At 39.7% G+C, this 24,514-nt stretch overlaps 1 protein-coding gene across 2 annotated transcripts in view; it reads right to left on the minus strand.

Moving 5' to 3' along the window:
- Nucleotides 1–19,872, minus strand: part of NRF1 (nuclear respiratory factor 1) — a 145,346-nt gene extending 125,474 nt beyond the window's left edge. For both annotated transcript variants that reach the window (XM_063099338.1, XM_063099337.1), the window contains exon 1: nucleotides 19,782–19,872. The gene's annotated coding sequence lies outside the window, so the exon portion shown is untranslated. The remainder of the gene's footprint in view (nucleotides 1–19,781) is intronic.
- Between the last annotated feature and the right edge of the window lie 4,642 nt (nucleotides 19,873–24,514).

Here is a 24,514-nt window from a genome sequence, read left to right on the forward strand (position 1 = left end):
CATAAAAACCCAAGAAAAATCAAAACCAACTAGTATAATAAAAATGGCATTCATGAAGCGAAAACAAACAAACAAAAACGCTATCTACAACCTAAGGAACCAACAAACACAGAAAACAAACACTAAATCAGAAGGCAAGAAAAAAAAGACACCTAAGACAACCAAACAACCAATAAAATGCTAGGAATACATCAACACCTTTCAATAACAACTCTTAATGTAAAAGGCTTAAATTCCCCAATCAAAAGACACAGACTGGCTGACTGGATCAAAAAGGAGGACCCAACTATATGCTGCCTACAAGAGACCCACCTCACCCATAAAGATTCACACAGACTAAGAGTGAAAGGATGGAAAAAGATTTACCATGCAAACAGAAAAGAAAAACGAGCTGGAGTAGCTATTCTTATATCGGACAAAATAGACTTTAAACTAAAAACCATAAAAAGAGACAATGAGGGACACTACTTAATGATAAAAGGACTGATCCATCAAGAAGACATAACAATCATAAATATGAACGCACCCAATGTTGGAGCAGCCAGATTTATAAAACAAACTCTATTAGACCTAAAGAAGGAAATAGACACTAATACCATAATAGCAAGGGACCTGAACACCCCACTGTCAATATTAGACAGATCATCTAGGCAAAGAATCAGCAGAGAAACACAAGATCTAAACAACACTCTAGACCAATTGGAATTGGCAGATATCTACAGAACATTCCAGCCAACAACCTCAGAATATTCATTCTTCTCATCAGCGCATGGATCATTCTCCAGGATAGATCACATATTAGGTCACAAATCAAGTCTCAACAAATTCAAAAAAATTGGAATTATCCCATGTATTTTCTCAGACCACAGTGGATTAAAACTAGAAATTAATAAACGAAACTCTGGAAACTATACAAACACATGGAAATTAAACAGCATTCTATTTAATGACATATGGGTCCAAGAAGAAATCAAGCAGGAAATCAAAAAATTTATTGAAACTAATGAAAATAATGATACATCATACCAAAACCTGTGGGATACTGCAAAAGCAGTATTAAGGGGGAAATTTATTGCATTAAATGCTCACCTCAGAAGAATGGAAAGATGGCAAGTGAACAACCTAACACTTCACCTTAAAGAACTAGAAAAACAAGAACAATCCAAACGTAAAGTTAGCAGACGGAAAGAAATCATTAAGATCAGAGCAGAACTGAATGAAATTGAAACCCAAAAAACAAAACAAAAGATCAATGAATCAAAAAGTTGGTTTTTTGAAAAGATAAATAAAACTGACAAACCATTAGCATGGCTAACAAAAAAACAAGAGAGAAGACTCAAATAACAAAAATTAGAAATGAAAAAGGCGATATTACAACTGATTCTTCTGAAATACGAGGAATCATTCGAGACTACTATAAACAACTATACGCCAACAAATTTGAAAATCTGGAGGAAATGGATAAATTTCTGGACACACACAAGCTCCCAAAACTGAACCATGAAGATGTAGAAAATTTGAACAGACCAATAACAATAAAGGAGATTGAAGCTGTTATCAGAAGGCTCCCAACAAAGAAAAGCCCAGGACCAGATGGATTCACAGCAGAATTTTACCAAACATTCAAAGAGGAATTGACACCGATTCTTTACAAACTATTCCAAAAGACTGAAACAGACGCAAATCTCCCAAACTCATTCTATGAAGCAAACATCATCCTGATACCAAAACCAGGTAAAGATATAACCAAAAAAGAAAACTACAGGCCGATATCCTTGATGAATATAGATGCAAAAATCCTCACTAAAATACTAGCAAACAGAATACAGCAACACATACGTAAAATTATTCACCACGATCAAGTGGGATTCATCCCAGGGATGCAAGGTTGGTTCAACATACGAAATCAATAAATGTGATACACCATATTAATAAACTCAAACACAAGGACCATATGATCATCTCTATAGATGCTGAAAAAGCATTTGATAAAATTCAGCACTCATTCATGACAAAGACCCTCTATAAGTTAGGTATAGAGGGAAAGTATCTCAACATAATTAAAGCCATATATGACAAACCCACTGCCAATATCATCCTGAATGGGGAAAAGCTGAAAGCTTTTCCTTTAAGAACAGGAACTAGACAAGGATGCCCACTCTCACCACTCCTATTCAACATAGTGTTGGAAGTACTAGCCAGAGCAATCAGAGAAGAGAAGGAAATAAAGGGCATCCAGATTGGAAAAGATGAAGTCTAACTGTCCCTGTTTGCAGATGACATGATACTATATATCGAACAGCCTAAAACCTCTATAAAAAAAATCTTGGGGCCGGCCCGTGGCTCACTCGGTAGAGTGCGGTGCTGATAACACCAAGGCCCCGGGTTCGGATCCCATATACGGATGGCCGGTTCGCTCACTGGCTGAGTGTGGTGCTGACAACACCAAGTCAAGGGTTAAGATCCCCTTACCGGTCATCTTTTAAAAAAAAAAAAGAAAAAAAAATCTTGGAATTCATAAATGATTTCAGCACAGTAGCAGGATAAAAAATCAACACACAAAAATCAGTAGCATTTCTTTTCTCCAATAGTGAACATGCAGAACGAGAAATCAAGAAAGCTTGCCCATTTACAATAGCCACCAAAAAAATAAAATACTTAGGAATTGAGTTAACCAAGGATGTGAAAAATCTCTATAATGAGAACTACAAACCACTGCTGAGAGAAATTAGAGAGGATACAAGAAGATGGAAAGATATCCCATGCTCTTGGATTGGAAGAATCAACATAGTGAAAATGTCCATACTACCCAAAGTGATATACAAATTCAATGCAATCCCCATCAAAATTCCAAAGACAGTTTTCTCAGAAATGGAAAGTACTATCCAGACATTTATATGGAATAATAAAAGACCACGCATAGCCAAAGCAATGCTGAGCAAAAAAAATAAAGCTGGAGGCATAACACTACCTGACTTTAAGCTATACTACAAAGCTATAATAACCAAAACAGTATGGTACTGGCACAAAAACAGACACCCTGATCAATGGAATAGGATAGAGAATCCAGAAATCAACCCACACACTTACTGCCATCTGATCTTTGACAAAGGCACCAAGCCTATTCACTGGGGAAGGGACTGCCTCTTCAGCAAATGGTGCTGGGATAACTGGATATCCATATGCAGGAGAATGAAACTAGACCCATACCTCTCACCATATACTAAAATCAACTCAAAATGGATTAAGGATTTAAATATACACCCTGAAACAATAAAACTTCTTAAAGAAAACATAGGAGAAACACTTCAGGAAATAGGACTGGACACAGACTTCACGAATACGACCCCAAAAGCACGGGCAACCAAAGGAAAAATAAACAAATGGGATTATATCAAACTAAAAAGCTTCTGCACAGCAAAAGAAACAATTAACAGAGTTAAAAGACAACCAGCAGAGTGGGAGAAAATATTTGCAAAATATACATCTGACAAAGGATTAATATCCAGAATATAGAAGGAACTCAAACAACCTTACAAGAAAAAAACAAGCAACCCAATTAAAAAATGGGCAAAAGAGCTAAGTAGGCATTTCTCTAAGGAAGATATACAAATGGCCAACAGACATATGAAAAAATGCTCAACATCACTCAGCATCTGGGAAATGCAAATCAAAACCACACTGAGATACCATCTAACCCCAGTTAGGATGGCTAAAATCCAAAAGACTCTGAACGATAAATGCTGGCAAGGTTGCGGAGAAAAAGGAACTCTCATACATTGTTGTGGGACTGCAAAATGGTGTAGCCTCTATGGAAAATGGTATGGAGGTTCCTCAAACAATTGCAGATAGATCATACCATACGACCCAGCTATCCCACGGCTGGGAATATACCCAGAGGAATGGAAATCATCAAGTCGAAGGTATACCTGTTCCCCAATGTTCATCGCAGCACTCTTTCCAATAGCCAAGAGTTGGAACCAGCCCAAATGTCCATCATCAGATGAGTGGATATGGAAAATGTGGTACATCTACACAATGGAATACTACTCAGCTATAAAAACGAATGAAATACTGCCATTTGCAACAACATGGATGGACCTTGAGAGAATTATATTAAGTGAAACAAGTCAGGCACAGAAAGAGAAATACCATATGTTCTCACTTATTGGTGGGAGCTAAAAATTAATATATAAATTCACACACACACACACACACACACAATTAATATATAAATTCACACACACACACACACACACACAAAACAGGTGGGGGGAGAAGATACAACAACCACAATTACTTGAAGTTGATATGACAAGCAAACAGAGGGGACATTGGTGGGGGGGAGGGGGGGAGGGAGGAGGGAGGGAGGTTTTGGTGATGGGCAACAATAATCAGCCACAATGTATATCGACAAAATAAAAATTTAAAATAAATAAATAAATAAACAAAAGAAGCTTTTAAATTAAAAAAAAAAAAAGGTAGGAATGTGGGTGGGTAGACCTAGATGGTTTAGAACTAGTACTGTTCCTTCCCATTTCCACCTTCAATTCTGCTGTCCATCCCTACACCCTATCCCTAACCAGAAATATACCGTAACAAACAAATCGTCTGAAAACAAAAGGAAGAGGAGTACTATTCAGCAAACACTGAGATTACCAAAACATAATTAGGTGAATGGAGGTTCCCACCCTAAAAGAAGAGATCATTCTGCCATCTTAACACTCTGTTCCTTGCCCCCCCCAAAAAAGATAAGACAAGAACAGAAAAGAGGAAAAATATTCCATAACCACACTAGAGTATTCATAGGGCAGGCTTCCTTGAGAGGGAAAATTACTCAGTTAAAACTATCTAAGGATCTGCAGTTTATATGCATGTAGGACTGTTACTATTCTTTAAGTGCCTATACAGACAAATGACTACACTGGGGATGTGTCACAGGATTTAATTCTGCTTAGTAAGTAAGCTAATTCTACAAAATAATGCCACTCTTATTTCCCTGTCTATCAGAAGGTTTTAGCTTATTGGCTTATGGTATGCTTTGCAACAGCGATATGGAAGTCAATCCAAGGAAACATTGAAAAGGCTCCTGAGGAAGACATAGAAATACTCAAGTATGTTCCTGGGTCTCCTGCTATACAGTCCCACTCAACTTTATGAAAAACAATTAAGCAAATTAATATAAGAAAAGTCACAAAAATGTCCGACATTAAGGCAGAAACTTCAGCTCAAATACCGTATCAAGTTCACAAGTTATAACTGTATTTTTATAATATAAAAATTTTGCTCAAAATATGGGTCTTTATTGGTCCTCAGCATTTGATAATGATTTAAAATCAATTCAGGATAAAAATGACGTCAAAGTTCAATATTCCTACAAAATAATTTTTTAAAGTTGACATAAAACTGGTTTAAGAGTATTCCAAGTATTTGAAATGATCGATCTCTTCATTAATTTACTTCCTTTAAAGTAACAGACAACCAGTATTCCCTATTTTAAAGCTATGTCCTCACCCAATTTTAATTTCTGTGAGAATGAAATAATATGACAATTTACCCTGTATAGTCAGATTCTTTCTTATTCAGGAAACGGCCTCATCAAGTCCAAAGAATATCAAGATTTTATGAAAACAAAGGTTTCCTTGGACCAACTCCCCCCAACAACAAAACAAAACAAGAAGCCCAACATATTGTTTAGAAATCAGGAGAGGAACAACAAAATGTATTCCTAGCTCACTAAGGAAAATGAAAATGATTTGTTCCTAACATTCACCTCCTGTAATCCCTTTTGAAAAGACTTACTAGATCGAGCACAAGCAGTGACCTATTGAAATTTAAATTGGATGTTTGCTTCTCAGATCAGATCCACCCTGAGGATCCTCTCTCTTAGACCACTACAAATTTAAAGACACAAAAAGTAGAGGACTCTTGAATAAGAAGCCTAAAAAGGCTCAAATTGTTAGCTCTACAGGTACTATCACCTTACATTTAGTTCTTTATTTCATTATTTGCATTTACCAAGTGTATCATCTACATTCCATTTATTCACCCTTATTCTCGTCACCTAAGTCTATAGAAAAGTTGCCTGATCAAGACTGCCTAAATGGATGTGAGACTGCCTACATAATTTTACTAACTTTTTTGCCCAGTTTAAATGTCAGCGTATCACATTCATTAAACAAATATTCTTTGAGTACCTTTTCTGTGTAAAGTTGTTACCCAGGAACAGAAGGGGGACAGGATGATTATTTAAACCCTCAAACATCTTACAGCAGCAGTTCTCAAAGAACCATGGACTCTGGGGGTCCCTGAGATTTTTTCAAGGGATCAGCGAGGTCAAAACTATTTTCATAATAACTAAGATGCTATTTGCCTTTTTTCACTGTGTTTATATTTACACTTATGATGCAAAAGCAATGGTGGGATAAAACTACTGACACTTAGCTCAATTTACGGTTAGGGTGCTCAGAGCCACTAAACTGTACTCAGAGCCACTTATATTCTTTAACTTCATGTGCTCACAGTAAAAAAAAAAGGGTGGGAAAGTACATTTTATTTAAGAATGTGCTTGATGAGAGTAAAAATTATTAATTGTATAAATCTTCACCCTTGAGTTCATGTCTTTTTACTATTCTGTATAACAAATGGAAAATATGCATAAAGTACTTCTGTTGCATTTAGAAGCTGTGATGGCCATCCCAAACAGCTTTGAGTACCGTGCTTTGAGTTGCAAGCTGAATTAGTTGTTTTCACAACCAATACCATTTTTACTTGAAAGAGTGGCTGACAAACTACATGGTTACTCAGACCTTTTCTTGAAAATTAAAAGTGAGCCTGTCACTTCCAGCAAAATAACTGACAAGACTTGTTGCCAATGATGAAATCTGGTATTTCAAGTGATAATTAGAATTCTGGGAAACTTGTGACTGCCACAGTGAGCTTAATGGCTTAAAAGCCTTTTCTGATGACATCAGTGGTGATGTAAATGATTGTGATTTCTGTGTTAATATCTGGAAGATCTGCATAACGCAGGGAACTAATTTTCCATTTTCCAAATGACCGATGTATGATGTTACAAAATCATGCAAGGGTTAAAAATACACTCGAAGTGTGTGATAAACCAATAGATTTTAACATAACAGAGTACAGTTATGGTTTCAGAGTACAGTTAAGATTCCACATTGCAACTCACCTTTAAGAAACTACTGAAGCTGAATTTTGGTATAATATAAAAAACGAATATCCACAATTATCTGAAAAGGCTCTTAAATACTCTTCCCTCTTCCAACCACACATCTGGTATGAGACCAGATCTTACACTTTAACCAAAGCAATGTGCTGCAGCAGACTGAGTGCAAAAGCATATATGCAAATCCAGCTGTCTTCTCTCAAGCCAGACATTAAAGAGATTTGCAAAAAACTGTAAAACAATACCACTCTTCTCACCAAATTGTTTTTTGTTTTGGAAAATAGTTATTTTTCATAAAATATATCTTTTTAACATACTTTATTATTTTAAAATTAATAAACATTTTCAACATTTTTGTTTTAATTTCTAATAATATGGCAAATACTAAATATTATAACCCACATAAACAAAAGCTCTTTAGAGTCCTCATAATTTTTAAGAAAGTAGAAGGGTCCTGAGATCAAAGATTAAAAACCACTGGCTTAGGGGCCGGCCTGTGGCTCACTTGGGAGAGTGTGGTGCTGATAACACCAAGGCCACGGGTTCGGATCCCATATAGGGATGGCCGGTTAGCTCACTGGGTGAGCGTGGTGCTGACGACACCAAGTCAAGGGTTAAGATCCCCTTACCAGTCATCTTTCAAAAAAAAACCCCACTGGATTATAGCATAACAAGAGAGAAAAAAGACACAAGTAATAACCCAAGGTAGAATGGTGATGAGTGCCACAGGCCTTCTATTGCTGGACACTCCAGCTCTTCCTAAACTAGACATATGCTACCTACCAGGATCTTGAAATAATTTAGTTAGCCCTGCTGTCAATATAATCAAAAGGGGTAATTCATTTAGCAAGCATGAAAAGGCCCCAAACAATACCAAGATAATGTGTTAAACCAATTTGAATTGAAGGTTTTTATTATTCATTTTCTAAATAAATGAACTGGATTAAAATTGGTTTTATTTTCCTGGTATAAACTGAGTCAGCCTATAATGAGAATTCTTTCACAAAGGACAATACAGTATAATACATTATTGGAAATACATCTCATACAATCAAATTAGTAATGGAAAGCAATGGCATTTGGTTCCCTGTCTCTCAACTATATGGCAAAAAACTTGAAACCCCGTATTTGTCTTGAGGATTAGGATGTAAAGGGGATCAGGATACAAAATACGTCCTTTTTATTTTTATTTTTTTATTTATTTTTGACCAGTAAGGGGATCGCAACCCTCCGCATGGTGTTGTCTGCACCACGCTCAGCCAGTGAGCGCACCAGCCATCCCTATATAGGATCCAAACCTGCAGCCTTGGCGCTACCAGCGCCGCACTCTCCCAAGTGAGCCACGGGGCCGGCCCCAAAATATGTCATTTTTAAAAAAGCACTTTCGGGCCGGCCTGTGGCTCACTTGGGAGAGTGGCGTACTGATAACACCAAAGCCACAGGTTCAGATCCCTATATAGGGATGGCCGGTTAGCTCATTTGGGAGAGCGTGGTGCTGACAACACCAAGTCAAGGGTTAAGACCCCCTTACCGTTCATCTTTTTAAAAATAAATAAGTAAAATAAAATAAAATAAAGCACTTTCTAGAGGACCATATGCATATATGCTATTATTTTGTGTTTTTAAAAAGGAAGGGACACATGCACTTTTTGCTTAGCCTACCTGAAAAGATACACAAGAAACTGGTAGTGGTGGTAGTTTCCAGAAACAGAAACTGAGGGAGAGAAACTAAAATTTCACTGTATTCCTTTTTATATTAATTGACCTTTTAACCATGGCATGAAATACTTATTCAAAACCACACAGTTTAAAAACACAATTTCTACATCACCCATCTCTCTAGTATTTCATCTCAAACGCAAATACCAAAAAATACTAGCAGATACGAAAATCATTAGATGCATATTTATTATATCAGCAATGGACACACACCTCACACCTAACAGACGCATCAAAAGCAAGCTGTCCATCAACCTGGTAGTGATCAGCCATTGATTACCTGAGGAGTACCTGATTATCTTATTACAGAAAGAGAATCTAGAGATGCCATCTATCTGCCTAACATAATTGATATAGTTGCTACTTCAATGATAACTCTTTCCCTTTTTATATTCACTACAGCATTTATGACTTGATAATGTATCCCTTGTAACACACAATGTAATACGTGACAATGTGCACTTGAATCTAAACACCTAACTACACAACGTAGGTTTACTCACCAATAAAAAAGATTTGGGGGTTTTAGTCAATTCTAAATTTAATGAGCCAACATTATGATGTTGCTATAGATAAACCTAATTCAAACCTGGGCTACATCATCGTTAGCTAACTGGTGTCCAGAACACAGACAAAAATATCACAGCCACTGTAGTCTGTACTTATCAGACCAGTCCTACAACTCTGCTGGGTTCTAGGCCACACATTATATCCACGGACACTGACAAACTGCAGTGGGGTTAGGGTAGTTTGGTAGGTGGAAGGCAACATTTAACAAGTTAGCTACCATGTGCTAAGTACTTCACATGAATTTTCCTTATATCTTCACAAATCAATGATAAAGCCATTATTATTCCTGTCTTAAAATTAAGGAGATTCCGACTCAGAAAATTTAAGGATGTAACATGCTGAAGGTTTGCAAAGCTAGTAAGTGGCATCAGGATTTAAGCCCAGAGCCCTGTGAAGGGTTGAATGGCAGCTCCCCAAAAAATATGTCCACCTCCTAATCACTGAAACCTATGAATGTTACCATATTTGGAAAAAGGGCCTTTTGCAGATTTAAGTAAATTAAGGATCTTGAGATGAAATAGATCATTCTGAATTATCTAAGTATGTCCTAAATTCAATAACAAACGTCTTTGTAAGAGTGACACAAGAGTAGGAGACAATGCAACAATGGAGGCAGAAACTGGAGTGATATAGCCACAAGTCAAGGAATGCTACCAAAAGCTGGAAGAGTCAAAGAACATATTCTCCTGTAGAGCCTCCAAAGGAAGCACAACCCTGCAGACACGCTGATTCTGGACTTCTGGCCTCCAGAACTGTGAGAAAATAAATGTCTGTTGTTTCAAACCACTACACTTGTGGTAATTTGTTATGGCAGACCTAAGAAACTAATACAGCCCTTAAATTCTATCTTTCTGGCATTCCCTATAACCTTCCCAAGAAGGCTGAAGGATCAAGTGATATTTAAACTAAAATAGAGACAACACAGAAGACCTTATAAAGAAAAGGAAAACTATACTTGGTTGTGGAAGCCCTAGAGAACAGAAGACCAGAAAGTAAAAGTTTCAGAGAGAAATTTCAGCTGAAATTAAACTTTCTAACCTCCTAAATGTCTTAAAGATTAACCAGACTTTTGGTGGGTAGTTAAGTTTCCTATCATTGAAAGTATTCAAAGAGAGGGTGATGACTCTAATTTTGCGGAGCAGACAGAGCAGGCTTAGATGACTTAGAATCTTTTTCCACCCTGCGTTCCTAAAATTTTCTAATGTTAGATAGCACCACAAAAGCCTACTAATGAGGTAAAGTATTACAAACGGGTGTTGCAAGGCTTCTACATTCAATCAAATAAATAGACTGCTTGTTATGTGTCAGGCACTGCGCTTTGTGATGAACACAAACACAGTATCTACTGAAGCTTACAATCTGGTGGGAAAAACACATATATCAAGTAATATGCAAACAAATGTAAAATTGCATATAAGGACACATATGATGAAAGGAAAGTGCAAAAATGAGAGAAATCATGTAAAACTTCCCTGAGGAAATGAAGCTTGAGCAGAGAGAGACCTGAAGATTTGTAAGGTTTTACTTTACAAAGAGGGAGGAAAAAGCTTTCCAGGCAGAATGAACAGCAATAGGAAAAGTGTATTTTTAACTATTATACTATTGCTGCTACCTCAATGGGAATAACAATTCAGAAGTTCCCGGAGTAAAATAAAAGACCAATAATATAATGAAACAAGATTATTCCCTCTAGAAACTATCCTGCAAACAGGAATCTTAGGTCAGGAAGCATGAAGGCAGACTGGAGAAAAAGCAAGTTTTGAAAATGAGGTTAACCCAGGATTTAGCTTTCATTCTTCACTAAGTAAGCTTTCACGGGCAAGCTCTTACACCCTTACTCCAAGTTACCCTTACCTCAGCAAAACCACAGAGCATGAAATGGCCAGCATTTCCTGGACACACAGGTATTTGGAGAGAAATTTTTAAATATCTTTTCTTTATTTTGTTAAATGTATTTAGAACTGCCTCCTTAAGAATGTTCCAGGGCAAAAGTAAATTGATAATATCAAATATCCTGAGATATTTTTGATTCATGACAGTATGCACACTTTCTACATTACCATATACAGTATGCATATGTACTATGTGTATGTACATATACGCTTAGGATAACATCTAAAACCATATATATTAAAATATTAATTATCCTTGTATGATAAAATTATGATTATTTTAAATTTTCTTCTTTTGCTTTTCTACATATTACATGCCTTTTTACATTAAGAAGAAAATGTATTTATTGTTTAACATGTTGTCAGATTCAGAATTAATTTTAGAAAGACTTTTTATTTAGAAGGAACTTTAAATATCATTCCTGTCCTCCTCATTTTTCAAATGGGGAAAAAGGCCCAGTGAGATAAGTAACTTGCCTCCCCAAAATCTGACAATAAAGTCATTAGGGACATAATTATATTATCTACATTTATGTTTATTTTTTTCTGATTATAAAAGCTAATGCATTTTCATTAAAGATAATTTGAAAAATAACAGAAGGTACAAGAAAGGAAAATGAAAATCACCTATAAGCTTATAAAACAAAGATAACTTGGGGAGGTTGTTTTGTTTTGTTTCCTTTGTAGAACTTTTCACTACAAAATAATACATTTCAATGTAGAAAAACTTTTAAAATATAGAGCCAAAAATTAAAGAAGACAAAAATTTTAACAGTCACATAATTGGTGATATAACAGAATTACTTTTTTAGACTTAGAGGAAGTAAAAATTACCAATTATCTAAATTTCAGACTGAAATATTTTGGAAATCTAAGTTCTACTTTGGAACATTTAAACAGTGTTTAAATTTCTAAATTGTATTCATGCCTTTAGAAATGTGAACACTAGCAATTTTGTTAGAATTAAATCATCTTAGATCTTAAAGTATTCCATAATTGTCATATTTCAGAAAGCCCCTATAAAATAGGTCAAGAGTACGGTCATTTTATGGTCGAAAAATTAAGCAAGGAGATAATAAACGTCTTGGCCCTTATCACTATACTGAAACATTTACGCACTTCAGAAATTTTCCAAAGTATAAGCAACACCTAACTTAAAAATGATGTATTTTTAATGAGTGCAATTTATGAATCAATATTTCTTTCAAAACAAACTTTCCCTTTAAAACAATAGTAATTCGATCCCCCCACAAAGCCTGTTGTATCTACAGTGCACAAATAGTCATATACTAGTGTGAGTCCTGGAGTACAAAAACCAAAGCATCCAGAAGACTTGACAAAATTCTGAAACTGGTTAAGCTTTGCTTTGGCATTCATTCTTCCTATCTTCCTTCCTAGTGCTCAGTCCCATCTCTAGGAGATGTCTCGTATCTTCCCAAAGTTCCTCACCTGAGAAACCCACTCAAATTTTTTTCCCCTTGATTTATCCCAATAGTCAAGATAACTGATATCAGCCAACTAACACAACGCTTTATTTAATCATTGAGGTTACTGAAAAGGTCCTTGACTCTTCTGTGTGTCAACAGACCCTTGAGAATCTCATAAAAGTTATGTACCCTTTCCCCAGAAAAATCACATAGGAACTCACACAAAATTTTTCATACAATTTCAAGAGATTCAGGGTTACACACTCAAAATACAGCCATGAACACCAAAATTATAAACCCGAGGTTAAAAACCCCTGTATATAACATATTAATATCATAAAACCTCAAAACTCTTCAAGAGGAATTTGTACTTTGAATTCTCTAATTTTTAGAATTTAAGATTTTTACGAGTATAAAAAAATTAAAAAAAAAAAAAAACCATATGAAGAAGAGATTTTCAGCTAGCCCTGTCATTGGGGTCATTTTCCTAAGCTTTTGAACTACAATTCCTTAGTATGTAAAAATAACAAGAAGAATAAATTAATTAATTTTAAAAACATTTGCAGAATAAATAAAATAAACTGCAATTCCTATGAGAGAAGGGGAGGAACAGAATCTATTTCTAAGCATGGGTCATCTATTAAATTGGGTTTTTATAGGCACTATCCCTATACTTAATAATCCCCTAGGAATCTATTATGTCTAAACTATCATGATTCCTGAGAAAACAATACAGACACACAAACATACATACATACACATACATTCAGAAAATTTCTTTTAAGGGCCGGACCGTGGCTCACTTGGGAGAGTGTGGTGCTGACAATACCAAGTTAAGGGTTAAGATCCCCTTACCGGGCTGGCCCGTGGCTCACTCGGAAGAGTGCAGTGCTAATAACACCAAGGCCCCGGGTTCGGATCCCATATATGGATGGCCGGTTCGCTCACTGGGTGAGCGTGGTGCTGACCACACCAAGTCAAGGGTTAAGATCCTCTTACCGGTCATCTTTAAAAAAATAAAATAAAATAAAATAAATAAAAATAAAAATAAATAAGATCCCCTTACTGGTCATCTTTTAAAAAAAGAAAATTTCTTTTATATCATAAATGCCAAATCTAGTTTCTATCCCAAAGAGCTCTCTAGTATTTCACATTGCTAACTTCCCTGTTAAGATTCTCTTAATCCTTCTCAGCTTCTTCAATCCTACACCACTTATCTTAACTGTTTAGCCATTCTTTTTCAACTTCTCTCATAGGCCCCTCTTCCACTTGACCCTCAGATACATATCCTCCTCAAGGCTGCCCTGTTTTTTCCTCACTCCTAATATTATACTATTTTCACAGTTTCTAGATGGCATTATGCTGATGAATGCAAATCTCTTAACTGGTCCCCTCTTCCCCGTGAGCTCCAGCCCAAATATCCAAGTACTATACTTACTTGACATTTCTTGATTCCCACAGATGTCTAAACACATCTGGGGACCGGCCTGTGGCTCACTCGGGGGAGTGTGGTGCTGATAACACCAAGGCCACAGGTTCGGATCCCATATAGGGATGGCCGGTTAGCTCACTGGGTGAGCGTGGTGCTGACAACACTAAGTCAAGGGTTAAGATCCCCTTGCCAGTCATTTTGAAAAAAAAACAAAAAAAACAAAAAAAAACCACATCTGGAATCATACCCTATTACCTTCTTCCTCAAATTCTGTTCTCACTATACCATCTTACTTAAAGGGATTAACCAAACTATTATCTTTAACTCCAAGTACTCAATTGTTGCCCAAATCTGACAATTATAAAGTAAAAATAATCTCCAAAAGTTTCTCTGCTTACATCACAATTCAATAGTCTCACAGGCCTCCAATCCAATCTTCACATTTCATCTTTTTAAAAACCAGAGTAGATTTGCTGCTCAAACCTCTTATGGACCCCAAACGCCTACAGAATAAAGTTCATACTCACAAGCATGGGATTACAAACTCTTCCCAATCGAGCCACAACCTCATCAGCTTCATTTTACGCTACTATCCAAGTAGAGCAAAATCTACCTTGCTGATTCTCAAATCAAAGTATTGATGCCCTTCCTCTAGCATTCACTGCTTCATCAGTAAAACAGCTACTCACCCTTCAAAGTCCTATTCAAACCTTCCCTTCCCGAAGTCTTCCCTAACCTCACTTATTCTCCCCATGTCACTTTTCCCTCCCCAGAATGAATTTCTCCCTTCTTCTATAATCCCACATCACTCTTTTTTTAAATCCAATTTTGGTTCTTAACAAGTTGTATTATAGTTAGTTGAGCCCATATCTTCCCTACCTGCCCATGGCTTATTCGTTACTCTAGCACCTAGCACATGCCCAGAGTAATGTCTTTAAACAATGTCTGGTGAATGAATGGCAAAACTCCAAAGTGAGGACACACTTAAGGAGGTTATTTTTCAATGAAGGGTATGCCTCACCCTCTTTTGAACATAAAACAAGAATTAGGTCCTCTAGTCCTTAGCTCTCCATTTCTAGTCCCTACTTAGTTTTAAGCAATGTTTCATGGGAACATTTCCTCACTTCCTCTTGTTCTTTATAGGTTTAGTTGCCAGACTAACCACATTAGCATTCAGTAGCAGCAACAAAACAGACTCTCAAAGTTCTAAAAAGCAGACTTTACAATTACTAACAGTAAAGTACAGGCTCTTTTTAAAAATGGTCTTAATGTATATGCATACAAAGCTCATTCTTCACATAAAAAGGGCTTGGCATAGTTTATCCAACAAACAAGAGTTCTTAAACTATCAGCCAAACTTGACATTTGTAACCACAGAAATCAGCATGCATGAATTAATCTAAATACTATGCTTATATATTAAACAAGACAATTACTATACATAGTAGATAGTCTAAATCACCAAACTGATGACCCACACAAAAGTAGCTCTTGTAGCTTCTTTTAAAAATATTCCCCCCACCCCACCTGGAACCGGCCACCCTCCAAAAAATCAAAACAAACAAACAAACAAAAAATATATATATATATCCCCCAAATCCCAGTGATCATCCCAACCTATAAAAGTAGATTATTTTATCAATATCCTCCTCTTTCCTTCTTCTCCCTACCAACTCTCCCTCAATACACACACACTCCTCCCTTATTAGACATGGCTTCCTCAAGAAATTATCTGATGGTTCAGTAGCAGTTGGGAGTTTTAAACAATATTGTAGCTGGGCAAAGCAGACTACCATGTCTAGAAGATCCCTTATGGTCAGATTATTTTATAAGTGACTGCTATTAGTGTTTCAATACAGATTTGCTTCACAGGATCACAAATGTGGCAGATGTGCCCTTACTGCAATTAGTTTGTTTTGCTTTTAATATACTAGAACACTTCTACAAAGCTGTATTTCTGGCTTTTCTTCAGTTCATAGAAAGTTCCCTTGATATCATATAAATGTTCACATTTTAGGATATTTTAGGCATAAAGACCACAAAGATGAAGACTTTTTGATGTTTTGGTAACTAAATTGCATTGAGTGGTGTTGAAAACACATTAGCCTAATTCTTAACTGCACTTTAGAAAAAACATATATTGCAAGGTATTATAATCCACTTATTTTCCTTATGCAGTCAAAAATTCATTTTCCAAGTTTTGTCCATATTACATTGAGAACTACAAACAAAGCATTCTTGTTGCTCTAGGATTAAAAGTTTCCAATAACTCGATGTGGTTGTAATCTTCTAGAAACACCTGAAATTGATTTGTTTCACCTCCTTTTACTATTTCTCTTCCAGCCTATTCACCTTAGTAAAATACTGATGGATAGAAGTACTAACTGAAAACCCAAGAAAATGGATAACCCACCCCTTAGTTAATAAGGAACCATGAGATACATAACACAAAAATTAACATGTATCTGGAGGCCCAAAAAACACTGGACTTGGTCTAAATAAAATGTTCCTAAAATAAAGTTCACAAGTGGGTTTCTTTTTCATTGCTGTTTTACTAAGCATTCATGGAAAATTATATTTAGGTAAGTTCAAGCTGAAAATACCAGCTTTAGTTCTCAAGGAAAACATGAAACAACAGAAAGAAAATGTTTTTTAGTATAGAATATCTTCTGAAATGGTTTTTACAAAACCGAAGACTGGAATTTATTTGTAAGACTTATTTTTCCAAACACTATTCACATATATTAATAAGCATCACACATAATCTAATTCAAATGTCCCATTTCCTGGACTGATTACAAGGCCAGAAAGGGTGCATCTAAACTCTGGAGGTTAGAGTAGACATTTGTGAACCTCAACAGCCCAGGGTTCCCTCTCACTCTTCAACTTTTCACAGTGGCACTGAGTGGATGAATAAGCCTGCTTCAGCGTGAAGCACAGGGCTTGTCTAAAGACATCTGACAGAAGCTGAACATATACATTAACTTCCTGTTCTCTGAGAACAGGGAGAGTGTGCTTCTAAAGGCTGACAGTTCCCTGTCCCTCCAGAAACCAAAAAATCAGCACACCTTTTCAAATACTCATGAAAAAATTTTAATTTCAATAATTACTGTTCATCAATATTCCCAACAAACATGTCCTGAATGCCTTATCACAAATTTAATCCCAGACCACAAGGAGATTAAATGTCCCTTGAAATGGTCACATATTTGTGGTTATTTCACGTAAAATTTTTCTTAAAGACAACGCAGAGGTCTGATTGAACCTACAGCTTACAGGCAATGCACACTCGGGTATTTAAATTATGGGAAGTTGGCCTTCAGTACCCTAACAAAATTAGCAATGGACACATAATTATGATCTAATAAAACAACCTACAATTTTGGGTTCCATTGAAATATACATGAATTGGGAGGGAAACCTGAAATCCATTCTCCTTTAATCCCTTCTATATCTGGACAAGGACCCTCATTATCTCCCACTTCTACAGTCCCTCCTCTAAATCCAGGAGCTAAATTTCCTTAAAACATGAGTAAAAAAAAAAACCACCAAAAAACAAAAACAAAACCTTTTTTCCACGAAAATTCTTGGCTTGAAGAAGGCTATTTTTTTTTTTTTTTTTTTTTGCTAAATGAGAATATGACTGACTTCGTAGCAAAAAGTCATTTTCCCTCCTACATACTGAACTCTAGATTGTGATGAAATCAAAGGATTTCAGATAAATATGAAACAAAAGATTAAGTAAACAGTTATTCTTAATCTGATTACTGTTTTGTTTTTGAATTGGTCATGGGCCCTGCTGAAAGCCATCGTACTCCTATCAAAGGAGGAAAAAATAAAATAACGCCTCTGACACAAAAAATTCTGTACACAATTTAGGACCCAAGTTGAGAGTAAATACGCTACATTACATGTGAGAACTGCACGTTCGCTTTTGTACTCATAAAATAAGGAAATAAGGAAATTACATTCAGATACAACGATACAACAATATTAATTTCACTATCTTACGGGGCAACTTGTCAAGAACTATCAAAACACAATTCTAGGGAGTCAGAAGACTACCAAAACCGGGGGAAAAAAAAAAAAAAGCAACTCCAAGGCTCCCCTCCCCCTTCCCTTGAGTGAGGAACAACCCAATAACTTACTGTTCAAGGACTAAAGAAAAAGAATTTTTTTAAAAGGCAGGACTGAGATGGAATGGGAAAAGATCACTGTGAGCACGAATGATGCCCTGGGACAAAAGCTGTACCCATTCTGGCGAGCACTATCCGAGGTGACAGGCTCACTCATACTACCTTTCTTATGCGTTTCCCAATACATGGTCTCTAAACGCTTAAGAAAATGCGTATGTCGCTCTGACCGCAGAAAGAACTTAGCACAATTGACACCAACTCTAAAGTAAGCAACTAATATATTCTAAACTAACGTTGAAGAAGGGATGGAGAACAGAGAACAGCTCCTCCAACTGGTTGGAGCAGATATCATTTGAAGCCCTAAAAATGTTAACATTTTTAAACAACTTCTGGTGGGCAGTCAGAAGCACTGTAGAAACTTGGGACCAGCAGCGACAACACAACAGGTGGAGGCAGCGGACATCACTGCACACTGAAGTGCCTAACATGCAATGGTAAACCCGTGAGTTCCCCGAAAGGCTGGGGATATGGGATAATACCATACCCAAGCCATCCCAGACCCCCTGCCTTCCCAGTGGCAAAGGTTCGGCTCCTTCGGAGGGGCGCGCCACTCCCCCTTCTCCCTCACCCAGGGGACCACCACCCCAGGCGCAGTTAGAAACGAGGCCACTCCGTGGGCACATCTCAGCTAGGGAAGAAAACACAATGTCGCTCCTTATTTCTGCGTACAAAAGGACTTTGCGCCCTCCTCCTTCAACTGCTGCCCAGGCCGTCTCCTAACTTGCAAGAAGGTGGGCAACGCGCCATATTCCAGCGTCCCCCAGTCTACCTGGGTAACAAGCCCACGCCACCCCGGCAGGAGAGAAGCTTCGGAGGTGGCCCAAAGAGCCAGCCTCCTCTCCCGTAGGAGACAGCGGCTCCCGCGCCCCGGCCCGACCGCCCGCGGACTAGACCCGGGAAGGGCCGAAGGGGCGAGCGGGGAGCCGCGGTTCCAGTCCCGCGCAGCCCGCCCACCTCCCGCTCCCGGGCCCGGCGCGCTCTCCTGGGCCTCCCGTTCCCGAGCCCGCGGGAAGGCCGGGCCCTTGGTTCCACGGTGGGGAGGAGGCCGCGGCCCCGAGAGCCTCAGGCGGCGGGGGAGGCCAGAACCCTGGGGCTCTCGGGAGGGCAGCGCCTCCCTCCCGAGCCCGCCAGGACGCCTGGGGCCTAGTGCGGCCTGCGCATCCTCGGGGTGGCGGTTTGACTGGGCCGAGCCGGGGCCCCCCGCCCGAGGCGGGCCGAATCCGGCGGGGGCCCAGGCCCGGAGCCGGGGGCGGCAGGGTGCCGGCTGCGGGGCGGGCCGGCCGGCCGGCGGGCGGGCGGCGTGTTGCGGCTGCGCCGGGGCTGAAATAGCTGGAGATTGCGCGGTAGGGCACTCACCTCAGAGCGGCTGCGCTACCGTGGGCCTGCGCCGTGGAGACTGCGACCGCGCCGGCTCCTCGCAGCCTCCTGCCACCAGCGGCAATGGCGAGCGCTGCCGCCTCTGCCGCCGCCGCCGCCGCCGAGGAGGGGGAGGGGAGGGAGGAGGCACGCACGCGACGCACGGGCTCGGCTTCCCCGCCCGGCCGCCGCCATGATGGGGAGGTCGGCGCGGCTGTGGCGGGCCGGTCCGGGCGAGGGCTGGCGGCCGGGGTTCCTGTCGCCCCTCGCCGTCCCCCGCCGCCTCCTCGCGTTCACGAAGCGCTGCAAAGGTTCGGCTGGAGTCGGAACCATGAAAGCAACTGGATTAGCAAGCCGTGGACGCCCCGGAGAAGTGGCGCAGGCGGCCCAAAATGGTTGCTAGTCTGGAAGGAGTGACATTTCTCGGCACCCAGCCGCAGGAATTAGGACCTCCCGAATGTGCCTGGACCGTCGGCAAGGGGCTACGCGCACTTTCCTCGGCGCTGCCTGGCCACTCGCATGCTCACCCTCTCAGTATTTCAAACCCTGCCCAGATATTTAAAAGCAAGAGTTTTTGTACAAAGCATTGTATTTAATTTATTCACTCGTTCGGCGAACATTTCTAGAGGGCCCTTTCTATGCCAAATATTGTTCTGGGCGCGCTGAATACCCATGCACCTGTTGGCAAGACCAAGTCCTTACTCTCATGGATATTACACGATGCAATAGGGAACTTCGAGCACAGGCGCCTGAGAAGTAGGGAGGTGGGGAACGGTGGAAAGACACTAATGTTGGAGACACGAAGGGTAGTTTTGGTTGGTTGTTTTTTAAGTGTGATCGGGAGACCTTCCATCGGAATCACTCAGGTCGATGGCTTAAATTCTGGGCACCGATTGGTATCTCCAGAATCTTGGCTTGTTATCCCAGGAATCTGAATTTTTAACGCGCACCCTTCCCCCCAGCCCTCCGCAGTCTCCTGGTGATTCTTAAGCACACTATAGTGTAAGAACCCCTTGCATGAGAGAATCACTAAATATCCCAAAGGTGTCAGAAAACAGCTTTTAAAAAAATCAGGGGGATGGAGGGAGGGGGTTTGGGAAGTAATAGGTCTGGTAAAGGGCATAAAGAATTATCACGGTTTGTAAGAATGAATATGTTAATAATAATTTTTTTTTTTAAATCAGCAAGTTTTAATTGTCAAGAAGATTCCAAAAAGTTACCTAAAAGTTCAAAAATTGAATGCCATTTTCTCCGGCGTTTTCTAAGACAGCGTCACCACCAACCACCTAGGTGCTCAAGCCAGAAACTTGGGAGTGATCCATTATTCCTTCCTCTCTCCATCAAGTCCCCATGTCCAATTAGATCTTTAAAGCTCTGTTCACTGTCATTTCTTACCCTGGTTCAGGCTGCTATCGTCTCTCACGCAGGTACTGCAACAGACTATGTGGTCTCCCTGCCACTGGAATTGCTCTCTCTAATCCGTTCTCCACCCTGCAGCTTGAATGGTCTTTCAAACAAGTAAATCATGTTATTTCCCTGTTTAAGATGCTGAATTAGCTCCCATTACACTTAAAGTCTCAAATTCTTTCAGGTGGCTTTGGAGCCCTTGGTGACCTTATCCATGCTGGTATCCCCGACCTCGTCTGCACAGACTTCTCTGTCAGGCTACAGCCAAACTGGGAAGCTCTCAGGTCATATCAGGTCAGGAAGTTTTGCTACCTCACAGTTTTTGCTAGGGCTGCTCCCTCTCTCTAGAACTTTCTTCACCTCTCTCTACTGTCCCTATTCACCTGCTAGAAACTTCATCCAAATAATTCATACTGCTCTTTCAGGTCTCAACATTAACAGCATTTCCCTCACCCCCAGGACTGGATGCTTTAGCCCTTTTGTCATCACACCCAGTACTTACCACCAAGGTTTATCACACCCGCCTGATGTGTCAGGCCCTATTCTAAGCCCTTTGTACACATTGTCTCCTTTCTCATTTAGTTCTCAAGTGCAGCGCATGAAGTAGGTACTACTATTATCCCATTTTACAGACAGAGAAACAAGGACATGTAGAGGCTGCTTGCCCAAACCCAGACTGTAAGAGATGGAGCCAGGTCTAAACACCATCAGCCTGACCTCAAAGTTGTACTCCTAACCATTACCAGTGCTTTTCAGACTGCAGGTAAGTACCCACTGATGAAGCATAAATGTAACTTGGTGGGTCATGACCAACACTTCATGAAAGAAATAGAAAATATCAGAGAACATCAAACTTGCTAAGGCTCTTATTTTGTGAAACTTTTGTCAGATTCTCTAATAGGATAAATTCTCTAAATCTTACAAACTTTGAAAATACCAAATTACACAGAATATTACCAAGGTTAATGCAAAAGTATGATTACTATGGATTTGATTTATTTCATCGTCCTCATATTTAACTTTGAACTTTTTAAGATTAAATGACATTTACCTTCCCAAGCAAATTGAGGTTACTGTCCCAAGCCTAGTGGACTTACTTTTTCGGGGATTTCTGTCTCACTGGGCCGAGGCTGCCTTTTGGCCAGAGATTTTTGGCTAAGACGCTCATCAGAGATTCTTCTGCCACGACTGTGAACACACCAAGTCCTCTTTATATAGATGCTGTATTAACAAGGTTATCCCAGACTACCTTACAGAGTAGATTCCCAGGAAGCATATCTAGTTCTTTCTGGCACTATTGATTAGGTTATGAGGTAGATGAAATTCTGGTAACCTCCACCCTAATTCTTTCCCTCTTGATTAGATCTAACGGATCTCTTCACTGGATGATTAAATTTGGCATTTTTTCTATATATTTGCCCTGTCTGCCACCACCCTAAAGTCATTCTAATGATGAAAAAGGTAGATTGAGCCATGCTCCTTAGAAATTAACGGCCTCGTTAGGAATTCATTGCTAATGCGGTAGGCAACAAACATAGCTTTTGACAATGTTGAGCAAGACAATAAGCTAAGAAAAGTGTAGATTCACCAGGGAATCCAACTGTAAGTTGAACCATTGATCTCTAGAGGGCACTCAAGGCTCCCCTCTTCTCCACCTCCTTACTCCTCCTAAAGTGGAGGCAGGATGGTGAGCAAGAAATTTCACCCCACCCCCAACACACCCCACACTCACAAAGGAAGGAGATCTTGCTAAAATTGGAGAATATGGAATACGTTGTATTTTCTTGGAGTAGAGCCTTTACAAGATAAAATGTTCAGCAGAAATGGGTGCAGACACCCTCCCATTCTTCAACATATCCTGAGTGGTAACAAGGGTTGCCCACAGGCTCTCTTTCCCTTTCCCAAAGGTAGCCAGGCCCTAGGGCTACAGCCCACAGAGAAAGTCTTGGAACAGCCCCAGCACTGGAGCAAAGAGACTGCAGATTTGTCTTCCTCTTCAATTTCTCTGGTTAGTGTGACTTTGTCTCTCTAGGAAGTAAAGTTCTAAGACTCATTTTTGAGCGTTGATGGGGGGAGAATAAACAGAGACAACCAGAGGCCAGCTTATCTTTCCAGCCTTCTGCATTGTGGTTTGGGGCCAAATACTCAACTAATAATAAAGTGCTCCTTTGCCTGGTTGTGTCATCGTTCCCTAGACACGTATTTTCCCCAGGGGACCTCACAGGGAGTAGATATGGCTGGTCAAGGCAGGATTCAGACACTCCCAGATTCCCAACCAAATATCCTCTCCATACTGTCTTAATATCAGTCCTTGAAAGATACTTTGAACTCCCTAACAGACCAGAATTAGGCTGGAGATGGCTAAAAAAAATGAATAAGACTAACGAAGGAGACAAACAAAGGAAAATTCAACACTGGTAACTGATGAGGTATCGAGGACTAGGAGGGTAAGGATCAGAGGTAATTCCAAGGTTTTAAGGACTAAATGACGGAGAGATGGTAGTGTCGTGGACAGTCGTCTGAAGGGAAGTTAGTTTAGATAGAAAGAGGATGTGTTTCGTTTCAGACGGATTGAGTGATGGATGGCAACAGGGAAGCCCCGTGTTTGGGGAAGATTGCTCTGGGCACTGTCAGCAGCGGGGAATGGAGGTGAGGACAGAAATCAGGTCTGAGTGCAAATGGTGGTGGTGTCAGTGGGACAGGGGGAGGGAAGGGATTGAGAGACATAGGCAAGACAGTTTAATCAGGGATCTGAGACTGATTCAATGTTGACAGTGATAGTGTAAGCATGTTTTCTGATAACTCCCTAATACTTAGCTTTGGACAGTTGCTCTTTTTCAAATGAGATTCTTCTGTCATTTCATTTATTTATTCAACAAATACCTTGTAACAGTCACCTTTGGGTGTGACTCACCAGCTCAACAGAGTCTCCCTTCTCCGGAAACTGCCCCCATTCACAGACATGGCCTCCACCAGTCAGACCTACACTTCTGAGCTTCCTTTCTTCCCCACCCCCACTACCCCCCATTGCTGAGTGATCCAGGGATGGTCACCTGACCCCAGCTGTGCCAAGTGTATTCTCTGTCCTAGGAATTTAGAATGTTTGGTTAAGAGGCACAGAGACGAAGCATGCTTGAGATAAGGCCCATGAACACCACTGAGGTCCTCAAGATTGCCACATCTCTGCGATGCCTTCTGGACACAAGTGATTTGGACCAGAAGCGTACCTGACTCAAGCTGGACCAATTAGATCCTCTTATGGAGATTTTGAAATCAAAATTGAGATCTCTCTCTCTCTCTCTGTGTACTTGAGCTACAACTTACGT

The sequence above is a fragment of the Cynocephalus volans genome, chromosome 6 (assembly GCF_027409185.1).
Source record: "Cynocephalus volans isolate mCynVol1 chromosome 6, mCynVol1.pri, whole genome shotgun sequence".
Lineage (NCBI taxonomy): Eukaryota > Metazoa > Chordata > Mammalia > Dermoptera > Cynocephalidae > Cynocephalus > Cynocephalus volans.